General features: G+C 41.5%; 1 pseudogene; it reads left to right on the forward strand.

Moving 5' to 3' along the window:
- The first annotated feature begins 1,808 nt into the window (after positions 1-1,808).
- LOC124001286 lies at positions 1,809-25,799 on the forward strand (annotated as a pseudogene).
- The last annotated feature ends 305 nt before the right edge of the window (positions 25,800-26,104 follow it).

The following is a 26,104-nucleotide window of genomic DNA, read 5'->3' on the forward strand; positions in this document are numbered from 1 at the left end:
GTCTCCTAAGTATTCAGAAAATGTGTCAGGAGCACGTTCCATGGATGAAGTTACCGGCACCTTGCCAGCTAAGCCAGGATATGAAGTGAGCTACCAACACAGTGACGCGGGTGATAGCATGGAAGGCACACATAAGAATGCAAGTTTCGCATCAAGTCTCTTAAAAAATGTAATTTCCAAAAAAATGCAATTTGAACAGGAGCGTAAGATGGAGAGGGGGGAGATACGGGACACGCATCCCACGCACTCCCCATGCTTCCAATGCAAGGATCAAGATGGGATAAGGGAGAGGGATACAGAGAGAGGCGTGCATAGTCAATCCTCAAAATCGGGTTCCGGATGCACAAGTAATTCTTCGGATGAACAGGGGGCTGTGGACAGTAGACCTAATTCTTGTGACCCCAAGGAAGAGCGTACAAGAACATTAGCAAGCTTTCAGCCCATAAACGAGGCACGACTAGATTCTCAAAGGGATGCATGCGAGCCCACAAGAGGATCCCTGAGCCATAGCCAAAACAGTGCATTCAAATCATGGAGGGATGGTGAGCCAGAGCCCCAAGATGAACATGAAATTCGTACCGTTTTAGATGGGACACACTCCACAACAGATAACAAGCTAACTAAATTGTCACACTTGTTTGTTCCAAGTTCCCAGCGTCTTCCTAAAGATACGGAATTGAAAGAACAGGTGTCAGACAGTACTTTCCTCGGTGCGCAAAAAGAGCAACAGGGGGACCGAGAGAGAAAGTTTAGACCTGACAACAATGCAGGAATCGTGAAAGGGTCAAAGGCACCCGAGATAAAAATACGCCTGAGGAGCGTGAAAGAAAACAAATGCAATCCGCTAAATATTGACAACTTGTTAACCCCTAATATAAGTTATCCAATAAAGTCAGCAGGTGACTCCAAAAGTCAGGTGCTGCCAGCGTCAGACAGAGTGCCACACTTTACGGTTAGGGATATAAGAGACAATAAGTGCAAGTTTCAGACGCCAATTCATCAGGTAAGAGACGTACGTAAATTGGTCAAGAGTTCATATCGTTTAGTCTCAGTGGATAACAGCGAGAGTAAAGGCGCAGTCGCCCCTGTAACTGCCTCATTACGCGAAGATAATAAAGCTTCTAAGAAACTACCCGGTAAAAAATCGCCTCCCTCTTCAATTGTAATAAAATGTCAGTCTGTAAATACAAATAGCAGTACTAAACAAGGTGTGCTTGTAACCGAGGCTCCAAAGCAGAGACAAATTGAGAACGATAGGTCATCCCCCAAACCATCTCCAGACTGTGCCAAAAATGAACCCACGTCGCTGCACAGGGCGACGGGCAGACCTCCAATTGGCTTCGCTAAACACCCCAACACAGATCAGTCCGAGGCTAAACAGAAGCAGGAAAAAATGGTTGAGGCAGGTGAACGCAAACCGGAGTCGAAAATACCAAAACAGGTGGCGTTAGAGAAACTAAAGGCGGCCGTTAAAACAATGGAACAGCTTTATGTTTTTGACAGAAATGAATGGAAGCGCAAGAGCCAGGCTCCCTGGCCTATTACAGACAGTCATGTTCTGTCACTCATTGCTAAAGAGGAGCATGGTGGCCCAGAGGAGCTAGGTTCAGCAGGTGACAGAGAGAAGCTTATTACAGAGACAAACACAGACAGGCTGCCAGAAACATGCAACATTCAAGAAGAGAAAGGTTGTCTAAGAATAATCCATGTCCCATTCACAAAGAACACATTTAAAACCCAGTCACAACAAAGTAAAATGTTCTGTAACAAAAGTGTGTTTCATTTGGGGAACAGCATTAAGACAGCTGTCAGTAGCAGCAGCTTTGCTAGTAGGAATGGGCCACAACCCTGTTCTCCATCACATGCAACCTCTATGGTGAAAAGCATTAGCACTAAGACCCCGAAAGCTCCTCTCTCATTGAAAATATGCCCCCCCAAAACGAGCGCTGATGGACAGGGGAAGGTTCAAAAGCAGCCCCACCACAGAGACAACACCACAGCCCATCAAAGCTGGCAACCCAGACTCTGAAAACTACTTAACAATACCTGTAGAAGGCCGGTGTGTCGGTCAAGTGAAACTGCCCATTCAGGAGCAGGTATTCCCAAGCAGCCCTGCTGCCAGTCAACCTGACATCACCGACACCAAGAGATCCGAGCATAATTCTATCCAGTCTCTCAAACGGTCCCCTGTTGTCATGGAGACGCGGCCCCCAGATACCCCCACCATCCCCACTACCGCCACCATCTACCACCACTCTCTACCAGTGGTCAAGCAAGGAGCCCCCCAGCCGCAGGTGTTCTGCTTCTCCCCATCCATTGCCCCCTTGCCCACAACCCCTTCGGGGGGAGACCCCTTCCAGCCTACCCAGAGGAAGATGCTCTTTGATCCCACCACCGGACAATACTACCTGGTGGACACTCCGAGTGAGCCAGTCACCCGGCGTCTCTTCGACCCTGAGACGCGCCAGTATGTGGACGTGCCCATGCCTATGCCACAGCTGCAGCCAGTGACCCCCATGTCCGTGTCCCCCCCTGGCGCTGAACACGGGAGGGGTGTACTCACCCAACTACATGATCTACCCGGGGTTCCTCTCACCCATGCTTCCTGCACAGACGGTGATGACACCCCAGGTCGCATCCGACGTGGCATCCCAATTGGAGGACGAGAGCGGGAATACCGCTCACAGGAAATACACCCTGGTGCGTGGGGGAGGACAGGAGGGTAACATGATGGGGGCAGAGAGCCCCTACTACAGTGCTACTGGAGGGTCAGTGCCAGCATCAGTGCCCGTCACCTTGGGCCACCACGTCACCACCCGGGGGAGTGCGGCCTTGTCAGAAGGGAAACCACCGGTCATCAGCATCACGTCCCAGCAACGCCCGAGAATCATTGCACCACCCTCCTTCGATGGTACGACCATGAGCTTTGTGGTGGAGCATCGGTAACCACCAAGGGAATATACACAGTGAGTCACCTTGAGTGTTTCCTTCTCACTCATGCTTGTACCATATCTAAACTGTACAGTCTGTGGCTGGAATACAACCTTAAATTACTTGTATAAATATTGACAACATGCAAAGACCCCAATCTGTATTGGAATACCACCAAGCATGCCATTAACATGTTTACATAGTGTCTTTGTTTACAATCTACAGCCCCTTTAAAATCCACTTTTTGACAGCATATACAGCAGGTGAGTATTCTCTCTGTATGGCCCTGATTCCGACTTAGGAAATTAAGCCTTTCTTACGCATGACTTTCCTACGTACTTCTCAAGTAGTCGGTATTCAGATTTACTTTATCGTAATGTGCTTTGCAGGTGTGGTTCCCTTGCGCATGCTGAATAAATGTAATTCAACCACTGAAAACCCTCCGACTTGCTGGCCAACAGATTTTCTCTTGGAGTTTTCATTCAGTAGGGCTTTCAGGTAATTTATCTTAAACGTCCCTTTAAATACGGTGTTCCTTGTAGTTAGAATTTTGTCGACACTCAATAGAATATCTAGAGATTACGGGTTCAGAATATTAGGGATCAATGAAAGAACACCATCTATATAGGCTATGTGTATTTAATATCCGTTTCAGCACCAATTGGTAGACTAAAAAAATACTCTGATCTTTAGATTATTTAGATTTAGGAAAGTATTTATGAATCATAAAAAACAGGCTTGGAGATTCTTTACTCACGAAATAAAGAAAACAATGGTTTGATTAAAGATGCTCTGCCATTTCCCAACTTCTCAGAGCATTGCATATTATTCTGTATGTAAATCCGAGACACTCCATTCAGTATGATATGTTAAGTTTGGTATGATTGCGTAAGATAGATGGTTAGTTTAGGCAAAAACTAAAGTAGGGTTGTTGGTCGGGGTGGATGGGTGGGTGTATAACTCGAATGTTTAGCAACCCAAAGCACAACTTTAGAATTTTAAACTACTTAGTACTTTTTAGCTACTTTGCAACTACTTAGCATGTTAGCTAACACTTCCCCTAACCCTATTCTTAACCATTTTATCTACCCCTTCACCTAACCCCTAACATTTTTAGCTAACCCTATCATTCGTTGTGCAAAGTCGTAACATATTGTACGTTTTGCAATTCATAACATATAATACAAATTGTAATTTGCAACATATCATATGGAGTGGGTGATGGACATCCACAAATTAATACATACCATATGAAACATTATATATCATACATATCATATGAAATGCTCTGAGACCAAGTTACCTGGTTGTTAAAATTCTAATACTTCGGCTAATTTAAGTTTATGTGACATAGTGTAGAGAATCATTGTACCATTTAAACCACTTTAAAATATATTTTCCATAACCAAAAATATTATATTTTCAGCTCTTTGAAACGGGTGTACAAAACCAAAAGAAAAAGACACAAAAACAAAATGTATGAACTGTAAGCATAAGAAATAGCACACATAGAACATATGTACCACTTCTTAGACTTGCTTTCAATGAGAATGGCAGACCTGTTTATGTGAATTTGGTCAGGTTGCCCAAAAAGTTACATATTGCAGCTTTAATTCTAAAAAATTGCCACATTCAGTTTTTCAACCCATGATAATGTTGAAATATTAGTGTACATGGAATTATAATAGAGATAATAGTGTACAATAGTAGGCTATTGCCTGCACTAACCATGGAACTGTGCAATGACACGGCCTAGTTGTAACGAGTGCGCTAAGAGTCAGGAAGCAAGTTCAGTGAGTGTTTTAATAAAATAAATGGAAAATAATACAACACAAGAAACACATAGCACACAGAGATGAAACAGAACAATAACGCCTGGGGAAGGAACCAAAGGGAGTGACATATATAGGGAATGTAATCAGGGAAGTGATGGAGTCCAGGTGAGTCTGATGATGCGGAGGTGCGCGTAACGATGGTGACAGGTGTGCGCCATAACTAGCAGCCTGGTGACCTAGAGGCGGGAGAGGGAGCACACGTGACACAAGTATTGCGCAATGCGTCGAGTTCAAACTGTTACGGCTTGGTCTGTGCTCCATACCATAGTATTTTAATTAGCCTACATGTCTTTTTTTACATTATGAATTGTGACTAATGATCCTCAGCAACAACCACCCCGCCATGGCGAATGAAGATAAACGAAACAATGTAATTAAATGGAATGATAACGTAGGCTTTACCAACTGAAGGGAACTAACAGTAAATTGTCAGTTGAATATATGTGGTTATTAGGTCTACTGATGGTTGATACTGACAGTGGCGAAATATTTAACATGATAGAAATAGGAAACAGAGACAGTCAAGTTAGCCTATAATTTAGACATTCAAGAGTGCCCATCCCTGAAAGTTAAAATGCTGTAAAATTTCAATTCTGCATAATGGCCCAGCAGTTCATAAACCTTTCTGTGAGAAAGTTGATATGTTTATATGATTCAGTTTGCTGCCATATGACTGGTGTCACAGTTGTCTCCATTTGCGATTATAAGTTCAAATAGATCTAAAACAAGTGTCATTTATATTTACAATTCCCTTATTCAAACGGATTACTTATTTACCAAGCTATATCAAGTTGTAAATTACAATGCATGGAGAATGCTGTTATTTCTACTGGAAAAAAAATCTAGCAGATGCTATTTACACTTGGAACCATCAGATTCGCTCGACCTTATTCATGATTTCCGTGTGCGTAAAGGTGGTGTAATTATAAGAGAATTAAGTTAAGGTCAAAATACGATGTATCTGTAGACACAGCTCTGCCACACCTCCATTTCTTAGATCTTCACCCTGAACGAATATCAGGGGAATAGCATTCTATACTCATGCTTAAATTCAAGTTCAGAATATGCATAGAGAGAAAAGTGCATAAAAACGGAATTACGGTACATTTATGCACTTAACTCGGGTCGGAATCAGGCCCTATGAGATTTGTCTTTTTTTTTATCCACCACCTGAGAAATAATGGTTAAGATTTGGTTTGAGATTTGTGTTGTGAAATGAAGAAAATTCATAAGCATTTAATATGAGCCAATTTACAATTACCACCAAGTGGATTAAAGAGATTGAACGGAATATTAAGCACTTACACATTTGTAACATATTGTACGAATTGGAATTCGTAACATATAAAAATTGCAGGGGGGGTTTATTTTTTACATGGGGCGGCAGCGTAGCCTAGTGGTTAGAGCGTTGGACTAGTAACCGGAAGGTTGCGAGTTCAAACCCCCGAGCTGACAAGGTACAAATCTGTCGTTCTGCCCCTGAACAGGCAGTTAACCCACTGTTCCCAGGCCGTCATTGAAAATAAGAATATGTTCTTAACTGACTTGCCTGGTTAAATAAAGGTAAAATAAAAAAACATTTAAATTGTAATTTTGGTAAGTGGGTTTGCGACAATTTTCATGAAGCTTTTCATAAAGAATTGAATTAATGCTCCATTATTGCATTAGTATTAAAAGTGCCATGTCCCCCCTCGCCCCCTCCCATCTACTTGGAAATGTAAGATGAATGAGGAATGTTAGATTATGAATGAGTATAATGAGACCAGATTGACTTGGCACAAGGAGCATCCTGTTCCCTTGTGATGAATGACGATCTTATTAACCTTTTTTTACACTTTTCTTATGATTTAAGTCCCATGAATTGTGTTTTTATTTTACGTTTCAAGTTATCGAGTTTGTTTATTGAAATAAGACACAGACAGGTGAGGAAATGTCAATTGTTTTGGATATATTTGACCTTAGGATCGCTGGAGACAAATGTGTAACCAGCCATATGGTAGCTAACTGAAGCATATCAACATTTAAACTTTTCCACAGTCAAGTTTATGAAATGCTGGGCTTATTACTGGCAAGGATGACATTTGGAGACCTAAACTATACGCTTCTGTAGCCACGCGCAAATTATATTAAAGGGGCAAACCTACCGAGTTGATTTATGATTTCTAGTATGTTTTAATTATATCCCTGGGCTTTTTACTGTATTTTTTAAAAACTGTACCAGGCTAAACAATTAGCCATTTTCGGTAGCCACCATCAGTTATACCCACATACTGTATATTTATAACTCATTTCCTTACATTTTGCATCATTCCATGACATACTTAGTTTACTTTTCTTTCCTCTGTCACATTTGTGTGGTTGTTCCTGAGGATCACCAGCAATAGTGGCTCATGTTAGTCTAATGTATTACAAGTTGTGCAGTCATTTAGGACTTGTAGCTCACATATGAAGCAGTTTAAACTTGTAGCCAGCCTGGGCACAGTTCATGACGACTGGACCGTTGTCATCACAGTTCCATGATTAGTGGGTATTATTAGGGTATTATTAGGGTATTATTAGTGCATAAAGGCTTTCCAAACCTGTTTTTTTATTATTATTCATGAATATTTTCAGAACGCTAAATATATAATATACAATATCAGAGTATTTTAAAATCTACCAATTGGTGCAGAAAAATAGACGAATATGCATGTATTTAGGCCTACATGGCTTTCTTTCATTGATTTTATTTATTATTTATTTAACCTTTATTGAACTAGGCAAGTCAGTTAAGAAAAAAATCTTATTTACAATGACGGCCTACCCCGGCCAAACCCGGACGACGCTGCGTCACCCTATGGGACTCCTTTTCACGGCCAGTTGTGATACAAATCAAATTTGATTGGTCACATACACATGGTTAGCAGATGTTATTAATGCGAGTGTAGCGAAATGCTTGTGCTTCTAGTTCCTACTGTGCAGTAATATAATAATATACAAGTAATCTAACAATTCCCCAAGACCTACCTAATACACACATATCTAAAGAGGTGAATGAGAATATGTACATATAAATATATGGATGAGCGAGATGGCCGAGCGGCATAGGCACGGTGCAGTAGATGGTATAAAATACAGTATATACATTTGATATGAGTAATGCAAGATATGTAAAACGTTTAAAAGTGACATTATTTAAAGTGTCCAGTGATTGGGTCTCAATGTAGGCAGCAGCCTCGCTCACGTAGTGATTGCTGTTTAGCAGTCTGATGGCCTTGAAATAGAAGCTGTTTTTCAGTCTCTCTGTCCCAGCTTTGATGGACATGTACTGACCTCGCCTTCTGGGTGATAGCGGTGTGAACAGGCAGTGGCTCAGGTGGTTGTTGTCTTTTATGATCTTTTTGGCCTTCCTGTGACATCGGATGCTGTATATGTGTCCTGGAGGGCAGGTAGTTTGCCCCTGGTGATGCGTTTTGCAGACTTCACTACCCTCTGGAGAGCCTTACGGTTGTGGGCGGAGCAGTTGCCGTACCAGGCTGTGATACAGCCTGACAGGATGCTCTCGATTGTGCATCTGTAAAAGTTTGTCAGGGTTTTGGGTGACAAGCCAAATTTCTTCAGGCTCCTGAGGTTGAAGAGGCGCTGTTGCGCCTTCTTCACCACACTGTCTGTGTGGGTGGACCATTTCAGTACATCTGTCATGTGTATGTCCAGGAACTTAAAACTTTACACCTTCTCCACTGCTGTCCCTTCAATTTGAATAGGGGAGTGCTCCCTCTGCTGTTTCCTGAAATCCACGATCATCTCCTTTGTTTTGTTGACGTTGAGTGAGAAGTTGTTTTCCTGACACCCCACTCAGAATGCCCTCACCTCCTCCCTGTAGGCTGTCTCGTTGTTGTTGGTGATCAGGCCCACTACTGTTGTGTCATCTGCAAACTTGATGATTGAGTTGGAGGTGTGCATGGCCACGCAGTCGTGGGTGAACAGGGAGTACAGGAGAGGTCTGAGCACACACTCTTGTGGGGAACCAATGTTGAGGGTCAGCGAAGTGGAAATGTTATTTTCTACCTTCATCACCTGGGGGCGGCCCGTCAGAAAGTCCAGGACCCAGTTGCACAGGGCGGGGTTGAGACCCAGGGCCTCCAGCTTGATGATGAGCTTGGATGGTACTATGATGTTGAATGTTGAGCTGTATTCAATGAACAGCATTACATCGGTATTAGTTTTTGTCCAGATGGGATAGGGCAGTGTGCAGTGTGATGGTGATTGCGTCATCTGTGGACCTGTTGGGGCGGTATGCAAACTGAAGTGGGTCTAGGGTGGCGGTGATATGATCCTTGCCGAGTGCCTTAGACTGCTGCTCCACTTGGGATCCCTAATATTCTGAACCGTTTTCTCCATATATTGTAGTATCATCCACGGAGAAAATTCTAATTAAAGGCACACCAAATTTAAAGGGATGGCTTTAGATAAATGTACTGAAAACCCTATAGGTTCAAAACGTTGGTTGAAAATACACTTGCACTTACGAGCTTAGATGGTTCTCAAATTAATCAGGTCTCTGCATATAAATACTTAGGGATATGGTTGGATGATAAACTGTCTTTTAAAATGCATATTAATGAACTTTGTAAACGGCTAAAAATCAAGCTAGGCTTCCCTCTATAGAAACAGGACATGCTTGTCCTCTACAAATAGAAGACAAGTTGTGCAAGCTACTTTTATGTCTGTTATAGATTATGGGGATATTATTTACATGCATGGTACGGCATCAACACTTAAATCGCTGGATGCTACTTATCATTGCGCACTTAGGTTCATTACGGGTGTTAGCTACAGAACTCACTACTGTGTTTTATATCAAAATGTGGGTTGGACTTCGCTGTCCATGAGACGAGAACAACATGCCCTCGTATTTGTCTATAAAGCACTTCTGGGCCTCCCGGGTGGCGCAGTGGTTAAGGGCGCTGTACTGCAGCGCCAGCTGTGCCATCAGAGTCCCTGGGTTCGTGCCCAGGCTCTGTCGCAACCGGCTGCGACCGGGAGGTCTGTGGGGCGACGCACAATTGGCCTAGCGTCGTCCGGGTTAGGGAGGGCTTGGTCGGTAGGGATGTCCTTGTCTCATCACGCACCAGTGACTCCTGTGGCGGGCCGGGCGCAGTGCGCGCTAACCAAGGTTGCCAGGTGCAGGTGCTCCGACACATTGGTGCGGCTGGCTTCCGGGTTGGATGTGCGCTGTGTTAAGAAGCAGTACGGCTGGTTGGGTTGTGTATCGGAGGACTCATGACTTTCAACCTTCGTCTCTCCCGAGCCCGTACGGGAGTTGTAGGGATGAGACAAGATAGTAGCTACTACAACAATTGGATACCATGAAATTGGGGTAGAAAACGGGGTAAAATAAAAAATATTTAAAAAAGCACTTCTGAATAAACTACCTTCTTATTTATCATCACTCATCAATATTAGAATTAGAATTCCTAAAACCAGGTGAGGCCCATGCGATTTCCACAGAGTTGGGTATGGCTGCCTTTTCCTGTTACGCTCCTTGCCTATGGAATAGCTTGCAGACTAAACATAAACTTGAGACTCTTGTCCCCCTGTCGCCCATTTTAAATATTTATTGGAGGATTGTTATTGTGTTATTGCTTGTAACTGTTTCGTGTAAAGCAAGTTCTTGTGCTGTTAGGGTAATAATTTATGTGTAAATGTAATCTGATGCTGTATTGTTTTTGTGTTATCTGTGATCGTTTTGTTTGTCTTGTTTAGTTTCTCAATCGTTGTACCTAAACTGTATGTGTAAACATGTATACGCAGGGCCCAGCTGTAAAAGAGACCTTGGTCTCAGTCTGTGTTCCTTGTTGAAATAAAGGTATAATAATAATACTGAATGAATACTCCACGAGAAAATCTGCTGGCCAGCAAGTGGGAGGGTTTTCAGCGGTTGAATTACATTTATTCAGCAAGCGCTGGGGAACCACACATGCAAAGCCTGTTACGCACCTACATAGGATAAGTCTGAATACCACCTACTAAGAAGTACGTAGGAATGGTGTGTGTAGGGAAGGTGTATATTTCCTACAGTAAGTCTGAATCGGGCCCCAAATGAGTTATCTGGTATTATAGTTTATCAGTGCTTCTAAGTAATCAGTCACAGACTGTACTTTACGGTAGTATTTCCAGTAGTTTCCTAGTGTATACTAGAAGATTATGTGGTAACAATACTTTCTGGTACTTTAAATAATTATGGCCTACTTGATGTTGCTTGTTTTAGTGAATTCTAAAGAAAGATGAATTGTATTTCTGTGTGATGTTTTTAGTTTGCCCTATACTTTCGAAGTAACATATTCAGAAAGCATCTCAGAGTAGGAGTGCTGATATACAATCAGTTTCTAATTTAGATCAAAATGTTTAAAAATTATATTGACTGGGAGGACCTGATCCTAGATCAGCACTCCTACTCTGAGACACATTGTGAATAAAGGCCAATGTTTGTACTGTTAGATACAGTGCCTTACTTCTGTCTCGTTGATGGTAGGTAATGAGTGATAACAGAGATTCCTAAAGGGATAGTTCACCCAAATTACAAAATTACATATTGGTTTCCTTACCATGTAAGCAGTCTATGGACAAGGCATGACCACCATGCTTTGGTTTTGTTTTTACCATGTAAGCAGTCTATGGACAAGGCATGACCACAATTTTTTGGTTTTGTTTTTAACATGTAAGCAGTCTATGGACAAGGCATGACCACCATGCTTTGGTTTTGTTTTTATCATGTAAGCAGTCTATGGACAAGGTATGACCACCATGCTTTGGTTTTGTTTTTACCATGTAAGCAGTCTATGGACAAGGCATGACCACCATGCTTTGGTTTTGTTTTTACCATGTAAGCAGTCTATGGACAAGGCATGACCACCATGCTTTGGTTTTGTTTTTACCATGTAAGCAGTCTATGGACAAGGCATGACCACCATGCTTTGATTTTGTTTTTACCATGTAAGCAGTCTATGGACAAGGTATGACCACCATGCTTTGATTTTGTTTTTACCATGTAAGCAGTCTATGGACAAGGTATGACCACCATGCTTTGGTTTTGTTTTTACCATGTACGCAGTCTATGGACAAGGCATGACCACCATGCTTTGGTTTTGTTTTGACCATGTACGCAGTCTATGGACAAGGTATGACCACCATGCTTTGGTTTTGTTTTGACCATGTACGCAGTCTATGGACAAGGTATGACCACCATGCTTTGGTTTTGTTTACCTGATCACTGTTTCAAATGCTAACTTTTTTGCATTTGTGGCCCAAATCCAATGCAAGTCAATAATATCATATTATCATTTTCGCTCTTCATATCCAATCAAGTATTAAAAAATGTATTGTGGAACTCAATTAAGTGACATAGTTTCAACTGTTTCAACAGAAACTGAACTGATAAATAATCATACAGGATAGCACATTGTATGTCCATTGGTGGCCCGAAATGATTGACACCCTTGATAAATATGAACAAAATTGACTATATAAAATAAATAATTACATTATGGTATACTCCAATTTTTTTTACAACTATATTATTTTACACTAATACAATTTCTCAGATTGATTTTGTTTAACAAGTAATACTTTTTATCTCAAAAAGGTAGGGGTAAAAATGATTGACACCCCTGTTTTCAATACCTTTCAATACCTCACCTTGTGAGGTTAATGACACTGAGCCTTTTTCTATTGGGATGTATCAAACTGTCGCACGCAACATATACCCATGTTTTCATTGATAAATCAGAGCCATATTAAATTTTGCGGGAATACTAGGCGCACGCAAGGTCCAAGTACACCAAGACAGTCGTGAAGAGGGCACGACAAAACCTATTCCCCCTCAGGAGAATGAAAAGATTTGGCATGAGTCTTCAGATCCTTAAAGTTTCTACAGCTGCACCATCGAGAGCATCCTGACTGGTTGCATCTCTGCCTGGTAAGGCAACTGCTCAACCTCCGACCGCAAGGCACTACAGAGGGTCATGCGTACGGCCCAGTATATCACTGGGTCCAAGCTTCCTGCCATCCAGGACTTCTATACCAGGCGGTGTCAGAGGAAGGCCCTAAAAATTGTCAGACTCCAGCCACCCTAGTCATAGACTGTTCTCTCTGCTACCGCACGGCAAGCGGTATCGGAGTGCCAAGTCTAGGTCCAAGAGGCTTCTAAACAGCTTCTACCCCCAAGACTCCTGAACATCTAATCAAATGGCTACCCATACTATTTGCATTGCCCCACCCCCTCTTTTACGCCGCTGCTACTCTCTGTTATTACCTATGCATAGTCACTTTAATAACTCTACCTACATGTACATATTACCTCAATTACCTCGACTAAACCCCAACACATTGACTCTGTACCGGTACCCCTTGTATATAGTCTCGCTATTGTTATTTTACTGCTGCTCTTTAATTTCTTGTTCCTTTTATTTCTTATTCTTATTCGTATTTTTTAAACTGCATTGTTGGTTATGGGCTTGTAAGTAAGAATTTCACTGTAAGGTCTGTTGTATTCAGTGCATGTGACTAATACAATTTGATTTGATTTAATTTGAATTTGAGTATTTTTTGTAAGCACACACCTTTGATAAATGAGGCCCCAGGTGTTTACATTTGTTTGATGAAATGGAAATAAATATCTTTGGCCATGCATCCCAGTGATGGGTTTGGCATCAAAATGAGAATGCATGAGCAGAAAAGAACCCATTCCTACTGTAAAATATGGTGGTGGTTCTTTGATGTTATGGGGCTATTTTGCTTCCACTAGTTCTGGGGCACTTGTTAAGGTCAATGGCATCATGCACTTTACCCAGTACCAGGACATTTAAGCCAAAAACCTTGTTGCCTCTGCCAGGAGGCTGAAACTTGGCCGCAAGTGGATCTTCCAGCAATACAATAACCCTATGCCACAGGAAGTACAAGTGCTGAGGGTACTGCAGCACCCCCTAATATTTTTTTTTAATGTTATATATTTTTGAATACAAAAAAAAACAGTTTCTCACACTAGTCCTGTATTAGCGGACCGATATAGCCGTCTGTAGTTCTGGCTAAAACACATTTTCAGTGCGGTTATCCTGAAAAGGTATTGAAAACAGGGGTGTCAATCATTTTGACCCCTACCTTTTTGAGAAAATGTACTTGTTAATCTGAGCAATTGTATTCGTATAAAATAATATAATTTCCCAAATATTTTAAGCATACTTTATAGCTCAGTATCTGAATAGTATTTATTTAATAATAAGTATATGAATAGCCAGATTGCTAAATAGTCAATGAATAGTCAATGAATGGTACCCAAACTATCTCCACTGACTCTATCTCCACTGACTAGCTAACTGCTAGTCCTTGCAACTGCTTGCTTGCTGACCCGGTCTGCTAACTGCTAGCTTGCCTGCCCGGTCTGCTAACTGCTAACTCTTGCTAACTGCTTGCTTGCTAACCCGGTCTACTAGCTGCTAGCTTGTTTAGCTCCGGCCTACTAACTGTTAGCTTGTTAGCCTGCTAACTGTCTGAATCGCCGTGTCCCCAGCCAGCCCAACCACTCACTGGATCCATATGTTCACTTGGCTATGCATGCCTCTCTCTAATATAAATATGCCTTGTCCATTACTGTCCTGGTTTGTGATTACTGTCTTATTTCACTGTAGAGCCCCTAGCCATGCTCAATATATGCCTTAATCAACTATGTTGTTCCACCTCCTACATATGCGATGACATCACCTGGTTTAAACATCTCTAGAGACTATGTCTCTCTCTTCATTACTCAATGCCTAGGTTTACCTCCAATGTACTCACATCCTACTTTACCTTTGTCTGTACACTATGCCTTGAATCTATGCTATTGTGCCCAGAAACCTGCTCCTTTTACTCTCTGTTCTGAACGTGCTAGACGGCCAGTTCGTATAGTCTTTAGCCGTACCCTTATCCTACTTCTCCTCTGTTCCTCTGGTGATGTGGAGGTTAATCCAGGTCCTGCAGTATCTAGCTCCACTCCCACCCCCCAGGTGCTCTCATTTGTTGACTTCTGTAAACGTAAAAGCCTTGGTTTCATGCATGTTAACATTAGAAGCCTACTCCCCAAGTTTGTTTTACTCACTGCTTTAGCACACTCTGCCAACCCAGATGTCTTAGCCGTGTCTGAATCCTGGCTTAGGAAAACCACCAAAAAAAATGAAATCTCCATTGCTAACTATAACGTTTTCCACCAAGATAGGACTGCCAAAGGGGGCGGTGTTGCAATTTACTGCAAAGATAGCCTGCAGAGTTCTGTATTAATTTCTAAGTCTGTACCCAAACCATTTGAGCTTGTACTTCTAAACATTCACCTTTCCAGAAACAAGTCTCTCACTGTTGCCGCTTGCTATAGACCTCCCTCTGCCCCAGCTGTGCCCTCGATACGATATGTAAACTGATTGCCCCCCATCTATCTTCTGAGCTCGTGCTACTAGGTGACCTAAACTGGGACATGCTTAACACCCCGGCCATCCTACAAACTAAGCTTGATGCCCTCAATCTCACACAAATGATCAATGAACCTACCAGGTACAACCCCAAATCAGTAAACACGGGCACCCTCATAGATGTCATCCTAACTAATTCACCCTCCAAATACACCTCTGCTGTTTTCAATCAAGATCTCAGCGATCACTGCCTCATTGCCTGCATCCGTAATGAGTCTGCGACCAAACGACCACCCCTCATCACTGTCAAACGCTCCCTGAAACACTTCTGCGAGCAGGCCTTTCTAATCAACCTGGCCGGGGTATCCTGGAATGGCATTGACCTCATTCCGTCAGTAGATGATGCCTGGCTATTCTTTAAAAGTGCCTTCCTTACCATCTTAAATAAGCATGCCCCTCTTAAAAAATTAGAACTAGGAATAGATATAGTCCTTGGTTCACGCCAGACCTGTCTGCCCTTGACCAGCACAAAAACATCCTGTGGCGTTCTGCATTAGCATCGAATAACCCCCGTGATATGCAACTTTTCAGGGAAGTTGGGAACAAATATACACAGGCAGTTAGAAAAGCTAAGGCAAGCTTTTTCAAAACAGAAATTTGCATCCTATAGTACTAACTCAAAAAGGTTCTGGGACACTGTAAAGTCCATGGAGAATAAGAGCACCTCCTCCCAGCTGCCCACTGCTCTGAGGCTAGGAAACATTGTCACCACTGATAAATCCGCTATAATTGAGAATTTCAACAAGCATTTCTCCATGACTGGCCACGCTTTCCACATCGCTACCCCTACCCCGGTCAACTGCACAGCACCCTCCACAGCAACCCGCCAAAGCCTCCACCATTTCTCCTTTACCCAAATCCAGATCGCCGATGTTCTGAAAGAGCTGCAAATCTGGACCCCTACAAATCAGCCGGGCTAGACAATCTGGACCCTCTCTTTCCAAAATTATCTGCCGAAAATGTTGCAACCCCTATTACTAGCCTGTTCAACCTCTTTTCGTATCGTCTGAGATTCCCAAAGATTGGAAAGCTGCCGCGGTCATCCCCCTCTTCAAAGGGGGTGACACTCTAGACCCAAACTGCCACAGACCTATATCTATCCTACCCTGTCTTTCTAAGGTCTTCGAAAACCAAGTTAACAAACAGATTACTGACCATTTCAAATCCCACCATACCTTCTCCGCTATGCAATCTGGTTTCAGAGCTGGTCATGGGTGCACCTCAGCCACGCTCAAGGTTCTAAACGACATCATAACCGCCATCGATAAGAGACATTACTGTGCAGCCGTATTCATCGACCTGGCCAAGGCTTTCGACTCTGTCAATCACAACATTCTTATTGGCATACTCGACAGGCTTGGTTTCTCAAATGATTGCCTCGTCTGGTTTACCAACTACTTCTCTGATAGAGTTCAGTGTGTGAAATCGGAGGGCCTGTTGTCTGGACCTCTGACAGTCTCTATGGGTGTGCCATAGGGTTCAATTCTCGGGCCGACTCTCTTTTCTGTATACATCCATGATGTTGCTCTTGCTACTGGTGATTCTCTGATCCACCTCTACGCAGACGACACCATTCTGTATACTTCTGGCCCCTCCTTGGACACTGTGTTAACTAACCTCCAGACGAGCTTCAATGCCATACAACTCTCCTTCCGTGGTCTCCAACTGCTCTTAAACGCAAGTAAAACTAAATGCATGCTTTTCAATCGACCGCTGCCCGCACCTGCTCGCCCGTCCAGCATCACTACTCTGGACGGCTCTGGCTTAGAATACGTGGACAACTACAAATACATGGGTGTCTGGTTAGACTGTAAACTCTCCTTCCAGACTCACATTAAGCATCTCCAATCCAAAATTAAATCTAGAATTGGCTTCCTATATTGCAACAAAGCATTCTTCACTCATGTTGCCAAACATACCCTCGTAAAACTGACCATCCTACCGATCCTCAACTTCGGTGATGTCATCTATAAAATAGCCTCCAACACTCTACTCAACAAACTGGATGCAGTCTATCACAGTGCCATCCGTTTTGTCACCAAAGCACCATACACTACCCACCATTGCGACCTGTACGCTCTCGTTGGTTGGCCCTCGCTTCATACTCGTCGCCAAACCCACTGGCTACAGGTTATCTACAAGTCTCTGCTAGGTAAAGCCCCACCTTATCTCAGCTCACTGGTCACCATAGCAGCACCCACCTGTAGCACGCGCTCCAGCAGGTATATCTCACTGGTCACCCCCAAAGCCAGTTCCTCCTTTGGTCGTCTTTCCTTCCAGTTCTCTGCTGTTAATGACTGGAACGAACTGCAGAAATCTCTGAAGCTGGAGACTCATATCTCCCTCACTAGCTTTAAGCACCAGCTGTCAGAGCATTTTACAGATCACTGCACCTGTACTTAGCCTATCTGTAAACAGCCCATCTATCTACCTACCTCATCCCCATACTGGTATTTATTTATTTACTTTGCTCCTTTGCACCCCAGTATCTCTACCTGCACATTCATCTTCTGCCGATCTACCATTCCAGTGTTTAATTGTTATATTGTAATTACTTCGCCACCATGGCCTATTTATTTCCTTAACTTACATAATTTGCACTCACTGTATATAGACTTTTGTTTTATTTTGTCCTACTGTATTATTGACTGTATGTTTTGTTTATTCCATGTGTAACTCTGTGTTGTTGTATGTGTCGAATTGCTACGCTTTATCTTGGCCAGGTCGCAGTTGCAAATGAGAACTTGTTCTCAACTAGCCTACCTGGTTAAATAAAGGTGAAATAAAATAAAATATCTTCCACTGACCCTACGCACACTCACTATTTTGACACTCCCACTTAAAGCCAACACACATTCAAATAGACTACGCACACACACATAACACAACACAAACACACATACATACACATCACACACCCACTTTTAAAGTCATCATTTGCTGCCGCTACTCTGTTCTTTATTTTACTCTTATTATTATCTATCCTGAGTCACTTTACCCTGCCTTCATGTACGTATCTACCTCAAATACCTCGTACCTCTGCACATTGATCTGGTACTGGTACTCCCTGTTTTTAGCTCCATTCTTAAGTATTTTACTGTTATTCCTCGTGTTTGAATTAAAATACTAATTGAATAACTATTTTTAAACTGTGCATCATTGAGAAGGGCTCGTAAGAAAGCTTCTTCTATTTTTTTACCTTTAACTAGGCAAGTCCGTTAAGAACAAATTCTTATTTTCAATACACGACCTAGGAACAGTGGGTTAACTGCCTTGTTCAGGGGAAGAATGACAGATTTGTACCTTTTCAGCTCGGGGATTCGATCTATCGATCTTGAAATTGAAATCTTGAAATTGCGATCTTGCAATTTAACTGTAAAGTCTACACCAGTTGTATTTGGCACAAATAACATTTCGTTTGAATTATTTATTTTATAAAGTCATCTTTATCAATTGTGTCAATCATTTTGGAACACACTGTATGTCCACATACAATCCATTAATGAAAGTCACAGTTCACTCCAATGTTTGTCGAAAGTGGTCTTATGTTATTTACAGAATCCAGCCACATGCCTTGCCCAAATGAACTGTATAACATCAGAGTTCTATAAATGCCATGGCGCCTAGTGGCAGCCTAGGCAAAGAGCTCATGTAAATTTTGTACATATTTAATTGTTTTTATGTAAATACATTTTACAAACTTCATTTTTCAACAGCTAAAAGCATGCAGATCAAGTCTTGATATCAAGAATTGGAATCCTGCCTTTGTCTTGATGAAAATCAGAAGGCCAATAAGCTAGCTAATGCTAGCTCGCAGGTGTATGTTCCATTACAACACCTTTGGGTTGTTTTTCAACAATGGTGACCCAAGAGGAGGCTATGCATGCAGAGTTGACAGGGGGCCAGCTTTTTCATTGCTTAGGGGGTACTTCTGAAGTAAGGAGTGGGCTGTACTCTGTGAGGAGCTCATCACAGAGTCCCAGTAAAGTAAAGAGCTGCAAAAAGGCTGAGACGCCCTGCCACCATCTCCGGCCCAACCTCCGCTGACTATCAGATCATCAGATCCTCTCATGACTGCGGCTGTCCATCTTCTGAAGGCTTCAAGAAGCACTCAAACAGACTTGATCTAGCTACTGTTGTATATTTCTTTTTAAATTGCTCGTTTATTTTGCTTAACAAGCGTTTTGAGATTCTGTCTGTAATGAAAAGAGTGAGATTATTTTCATTTGTCAAACAGCAGCCAAGCATCAATCATCATGTCACCAGATTTTTTATTTTTTTAAATTTTATTTCACCATTATTTAACCAGGTAGGCCAGTTGAGAACAAGTTCTCATTTACAACTCCGACCTGGCCAAGATAAAGCAAAGCATTGCGACAAAAACAACAACACAGAGTTACACATAAACAAACGTACAGTCAATAACACAATAGAAAAATGTATGTACAGTGTGTGCAAATGTAGAAGATTAGGGAGGTAAGGCAATAAATAGGCCATAGAGGCGAAATAATTACAATTTAGCATTAACACTGGAGTGATAGATGTGCAGATGATGATGTGCAAGTAGAGATACAAAAGAGCAAGAAGATAAATAACAATATGGGGATGAGGTAGTTGGGTATGCTATTTACAGATTGGCTGTGTACAGGTACAGAGATCGGTAAGCTGCTCTGACAGAAGATGCTTAAATGTAGAGAGGGAGATATAAGTCTCCAGCTTCAGTGATTTTTGCAATTCGTTCCAGTCATTGGCAGCAGAGAACTGGTCGAATAAGATCCTCGATATTTATTGGAAAGGAGCATCAAGATCATCACCTTGCACTTTCACCACCCTGTGAAGTCCATCATCATTTATTTCATCTGTAGCCTAATAAACATTCCCCGAGTCATAGTCGGAGGACCACACAACATGTCATCGTGTGACTCCAAGTTTACTTTGATATGATGGTTATTATATCAATATTTGCACATAAGAGCGTTTTCATAATGAATTTTACAGACACAAAAAGATCCCACCTTATCTAGCGTATTTTGTTTTGTCGACATTTGGAAAGTTTATGACAAATTTTCTGTTTCCATCAGGCCTGTCATACATTTTTTAAATCCGGCATGTACTTTACGTGCATAAAAATGTTGGATTGGAAACCTGGTTATTGTGACAAAATACAGCTTAAATGTTGAAAATGTATTTCACACAATTTTATCACTTCCATGTACATTTAACTTAATGACATTTTCGTGGGGGAAATATACTCAAATTTGGGTTCCTCAATACGAAATGTATCATATATGTGAAGGGAGATTTCCATTGGCACTGTCCTTTGTGTATTGACGTTTGTGGATATATTGAAACTCAAAATCAATTCTTCAACCCTACGCACCCTCCCCTACCCCTTCTGTCCTCATCCTCTCTTTCACACACACACACACACACACACACACACACACACACACACACACACACACACACACACACACACACACACACACACACACACACACACACACACACACACACACACACACACACACACACACACACACACACACACACACACACACGCACACACGCACACACACACACACACACACACACACACGTGTCGGTGTACTGGGACGATTGCATGAGGGATACATGTCAGCTGGGTCAATGTCTAGGGAGTCAGATGGGGTTGAGTGGTAGCATTGGGCACGGCTGGGATAGCGACGGGAGAGAAAAGGTCAGGCAATGTAAAGTATTTGTTGTGCTGATGCAGGAGGGGACAGCTGCTGGGAGGGATCAGATGCTGGAGGGGCGGGGGGGGGTAGATTGGGGAGCGAGGCTGCAGCAGGTTCAACTTTTTATAGGTCGCCCCTCTCTCCTAAAAGTGGAGGAGGTGGAGGCTGACCTCCAGCTCTTACGTAAAGGGGTTACATACTTTTACTACGTTTCACTCTATCTTTTAAGGGTCCCACTTTACATTAAGTTGCTCTTATTCCTGTGTAATAACTCCACACTGAACCTCTATTTTGACCATGTCCACTTTCGCAATGATGGTGCTGTGAATGAAAGGTTAACACTTTATATGAAATGTTAGACCTATTTAATAACGATGTAATTACTCAAGTAATAACGTTGTGTTATCTTATATTATAAGTTAATATAGTAGTTGCTTTGTAATTGCATGGTCATGAAGTTAAATGGCTATTGATAATGAATGACAAAAGTTGCTGAACTTGCTATTGGAAGGCAACTACTAAATAACTTTCATATGGGTGGGTGGGTCTAATCCTGAATGCTGATTGGTTAAAACCACATTCCAGCCAGTGTCTATTCCACAAGTTACCACCAGCTAAATCTATGACGTTAAAATGCCTCTTCCATCTTTTATTTTTTTATTGAACCTTTATTTAACTAGGCAAGTCAGTTAAGAACAAATTTGAATAAAACTTGCTGTCTGTCTCTCTGACATTTGCAACATTATATAAAAATTCAAATTCGATCTCCAGCTGTCCCATAGTAATTAACTTGTCGGGAGTCGTGACGAGACAGACAGGCAGGCAGCTTTTCTCAGCCAGTCGAAATCATGAATCAGTATCATTTTTATGGATATATACAAAGAACAGTCAATAGAAAACAGGTCAAACGAAATGAAGTGTAGCTAGTTTGCAGTCTTTTCGTCTTTTCAGCGAACCGAAGTGATTGTGCTTGCTGTGTTGTTGGCTAGCTCCTCTGAACAGTGTCCTGACGAGAGAGCATTTCTTTTATGTCAGGTGAAATCGTGCCTCATTATGGATGTATCCAAACAAATGTCACTAGAAAACAGCTTAAACAAATGCACATGCAGCTACCTTGTTGTTATTCTGGCCACACTGTTTGACATGGCTGTAAGTCAGCTGTAGTTGCCTAGCTGGCAAGCAAGGAATAAGAACGTTGCCAGCCAGAATGGCAATGGAACGTTTAGAACGAACGACTGGGTCCTGTCTATAGTTACAGAACAAAAAGACTTAATGACTGGGTCGTGTCTCCGGCAACCGAACTGATAGAAAAACGACCAGCCCGCTTGGGAATCAACCCTAGATATGTGTCGGCACAATATCTTGTGGAAGGATGAAATAGTATGAATTAAATTAATCAAAATAACTTTTAAAATGTAAATATGTAAATAAATGTTTTGAATATGTTGGTAACCTGTTGTTTAAAAGTGATAATTCCCACAAAGACTTTGTCTCGGGCCTAACAACACCTGTGCCAATATATCCTCCAAACACTGGCTTCGAGGGCATTATCACTTAAATAACAGCATGCTAGTACGGTGTTATTGCTGTAACATGATGTACTACAGCAGTGGATCCCAATCTTTTTCGGTTACTGTACCACCAACTTAATTTTGCTCTGTCGGGAGTACCCTAGAAGTACCCCCTCTTGTCCATTTTACCAGTAGGCCTATGGTCTCCTGAGTCTTCTCACGTACCCCCTGTGGTTAGGTCAAATACCCCCAGGGGTCCTAGTACCCCTGGTTGGGAACCACTGTACTACAGCATGCACAATGCTCTGTGTTACATATCCAGTTTTATCTTCATAAAGGGCACCCTAAAGCTAACATAGTGGTGTCCTGTCTCTTTATCAATACAACTAAATAATGAACCTTGTCCAAGCCAGAAAAGCCCATAGTACAGGAGCCTATCTCCTGTTTCTGTAGCATGAGGTAGCTTGATGTACACCTGGACAGGATGCCAGTATATCACCGGGCCTCACCACCAATCCATCTACTTAATAGTGATGGATTGTGATGAAATAATTAGTGCCAAGCATCGGGTCCCATTTTTAGAATCTTTGCTATGACTCACCGGGATTGAACCGCCAACCTTCCAATGTCAGGGAAGACACTCTAAACACAAGGCCACTGAATTAGCCTCTGAACACAATTTATTGAGTAATTAGTATCACACAGGTATAATAGTTCATGTGAGTGTTTAATTTACTGCACCGTTGTTGCAAAAGTGGATGTGGTCAAAATATTGGGTGTGAGGTTCGCCAAGAAAATAAAAACAAATTCAAGCCTTTTCAAATGAACCCTTGATCATGATGAAGTTTTATTGCATGTGTCCTGACCACCGTCCTTTGTTGTTTTTCTATACAGGAGTGCTTCTTGAGGAGCCTGTCCTGTGATAAGTAGATGTTTCATGGTAATCTTCTCACACCCTTCTTCGCACCCAGTCCACCAAATTCCACCTGAACCCACCATGTTTCCAAGCCCAACCACCTGCCACCATCACCGCCCCATCCAACCGGTGGTCTTTGCAGCACGTCTGTATCTGTAAAGCTATGCTTCATGCCTAATACTTGTTCGTAAGGTAGCTAATTGCTTTGTATAACTGCTTTCAGGTCTGTATTTAGATTACAGACCATCCCTTGTGTTCAAACACATTCGGATTCAGGCACTGCAATTTTGTGATTCAACAGGAGTGAATGTTTTCCAATTAAGATTCTATAAAAGTTACACACGTGCATGCGTGTGTGCGTGCGCGAGTGTGATTGTCCCAACAAAAAATATTTAATCAGTAGACGTACAATAGACCCTATTACACCATACATTGGAAAACATTTGCACTTGCAGGGGAGTTCATTCTAATTCAATGCATCATATACATTGAAAATCCAATCCAGGAATGATTTTTGAGGAGGGATATTTTAATTCTCTTAAACTGAGGCGTTTCCTTTTTTCTTGGCTCTTTGGTGACCTGGAGAAGTAGAAACAAGATCACACTTCTAGCTGCACCCTTTGTTTCCTCCTTTTGCAGCTAATAGCCACACAGTTATTGGGATTGTATGATTTGATGTGCTTTTATATGACATCCGTATGGCACTCTCCTTGTATGCAAATACTATGATGATAGACTTAAGAGAAACACACTAAGTGTGTTGCTGAGAAAAGCTGGAGCCCTGGGACCTGCCACATATTTAGTGGTTGTTTAGAGTCAGAGGTTGGCTAGATAGTATATTTGGGGCAAATGTTTCCCAAGTAGCTTTAGGGTGGGACCTTACAGATAAAGTTGAGATATTTTATGGGATAACCTCCTCTATAGGTTTTGGCTAACTTTACACTCACGTTTAAAAGGAGAATGACATGGGTTAGGGTTAGTGTGTGTATGTACTGTATGTGTTTAGTAATTGTGAGGTATTATGCATTATGTGCACAGACAACAGGCTAGTGTGTTACAGAATAACTCAGATAAATTAGAAATGCATCAGTCGATCATTCATTCATACATAAGCATTTTGTATTTAAGATTTCACAATGTTTTGGGTGGTTACCTACTTGTAAACAGGAACAGGAACAGGAACGGGAAAGGAATTGTCTTTCCCTTTGATCCTTTACTTAAATGGCAATTGTTAAAAAAATTGTGGATACTGCTAATTCATGCCCATTCTGAATACCAATTGTAAAAAATGCTTATATTCATATTCAATCAGGACCAGGGTTGGGGTGAATTCAAATTTGAATTCAGTCATTTCAAGTTATGATTTGAAATCAAATGAATTCATTGAAAATGGCTCATTATTAAAACAAATTGGTATGTGGACTTTCACATTTATTAACACAATTTCAGCTCACACTCAGGGATGAATGAGCTAACATGAAATTGACTCCAAATTTAAAAAATATACTAATCTCTTTCTTTCCTTTTGAACAATTTTGCAGTGCAACAATAGACACTCACGCTTAGAGCAATGGTGCTTTCTTCAGTTTTTATTTGATTTTTTAAGTTCCATGTTTGAATATGCATATTGTAGGTTGCTGTTTTTCTTGTTTTACACATTCGAAAATGCATTAAAGGTATTTTCAGCTGCTGGTCAGTCTTTGAACCTGAAAAAATAGATTTGAGTTTTCTGTCTGTGACAACGTACTGTATAAAAAAATTACCCTGAGTGTTGATTCCACTGTGGAAGAAAGTATAGTCACAGTACAACCCACTGGGCCATGGATCTATAACATTTAAAAAATGTTCACCTGTTACAAAAGGGTGGATTAAATTGACTAACGGTATTTCACCTTTATCATGCAAACATTTGGATTCAAACGTCAAACATGATAACTTTCAAAATGTCAAACCAGAGAAGACAATTTATTTGTATTTTTATTTTACATATCATTTCTTGTGTTGTTGGTTTTTATGAAATGGTTCATATACTGTGGTATGTAAACTGAATTTCCTTCTTAAGGGTGTGTAATTGCTGTTGGGCACATTAGTGCACTTGGCAGGCTAGATAAATGATTTTATTCACCAACCAAAAGCAGTGCATACTGTAACAGTTGAAGATTGGTTGATGATGTTTCTTGTCCTTCAAAAGGACATTTGTCACGCATTAATCCTGATGAATTATTGAATAGTAGAATGAAGTCTAATTGAATCCTGACACAAAGTAGCACATTCTACTGAACAGTACATTCACACTACTTACAGTGTCTTCAGAAAGTATGGACTTTTCCAAAATGTTTGTTGTGTTACAGCCTGCATTTAAAATGGATTCATTTGAGGTTTTGTGTCACACACAATAGCCCATAATGTCAAAGTGGAATTATGTTTTTAGTAATGTTATTTATTTTATTTTATTATTGTCAATTACATGGCTCACTCTGTGTGCAATAATAGTGTTTAACATTATTTTTGAATGACTACATCCTCTCTGTACCCCACACATACAGATAATTGTAAGGTCCCTCAGTCGAGCAGTGAATTTCAAACACAGACCAAGGAGTTTTTTCAGTGCCTCTCAAAGAAGGGCACCTATTGGTAGATGGGTAAAAAAAAGCAGACATTGAATATCCCTTTGAGCATGGTGAAGTTATTAATTACACTTTGGATGGTGTATCAA

Source organism: Oncorhynchus gorbuscha, linkage group LG17, assembly GCF_021184085.1.
Source record: "Oncorhynchus gorbuscha isolate QuinsamMale2020 ecotype Even-year linkage group LG17, OgorEven_v1.0, whole genome shotgun sequence".
NCBI lineage: Eukaryota > Metazoa > Chordata > Actinopteri > Salmoniformes > Salmonidae > Oncorhynchus > Oncorhynchus gorbuscha.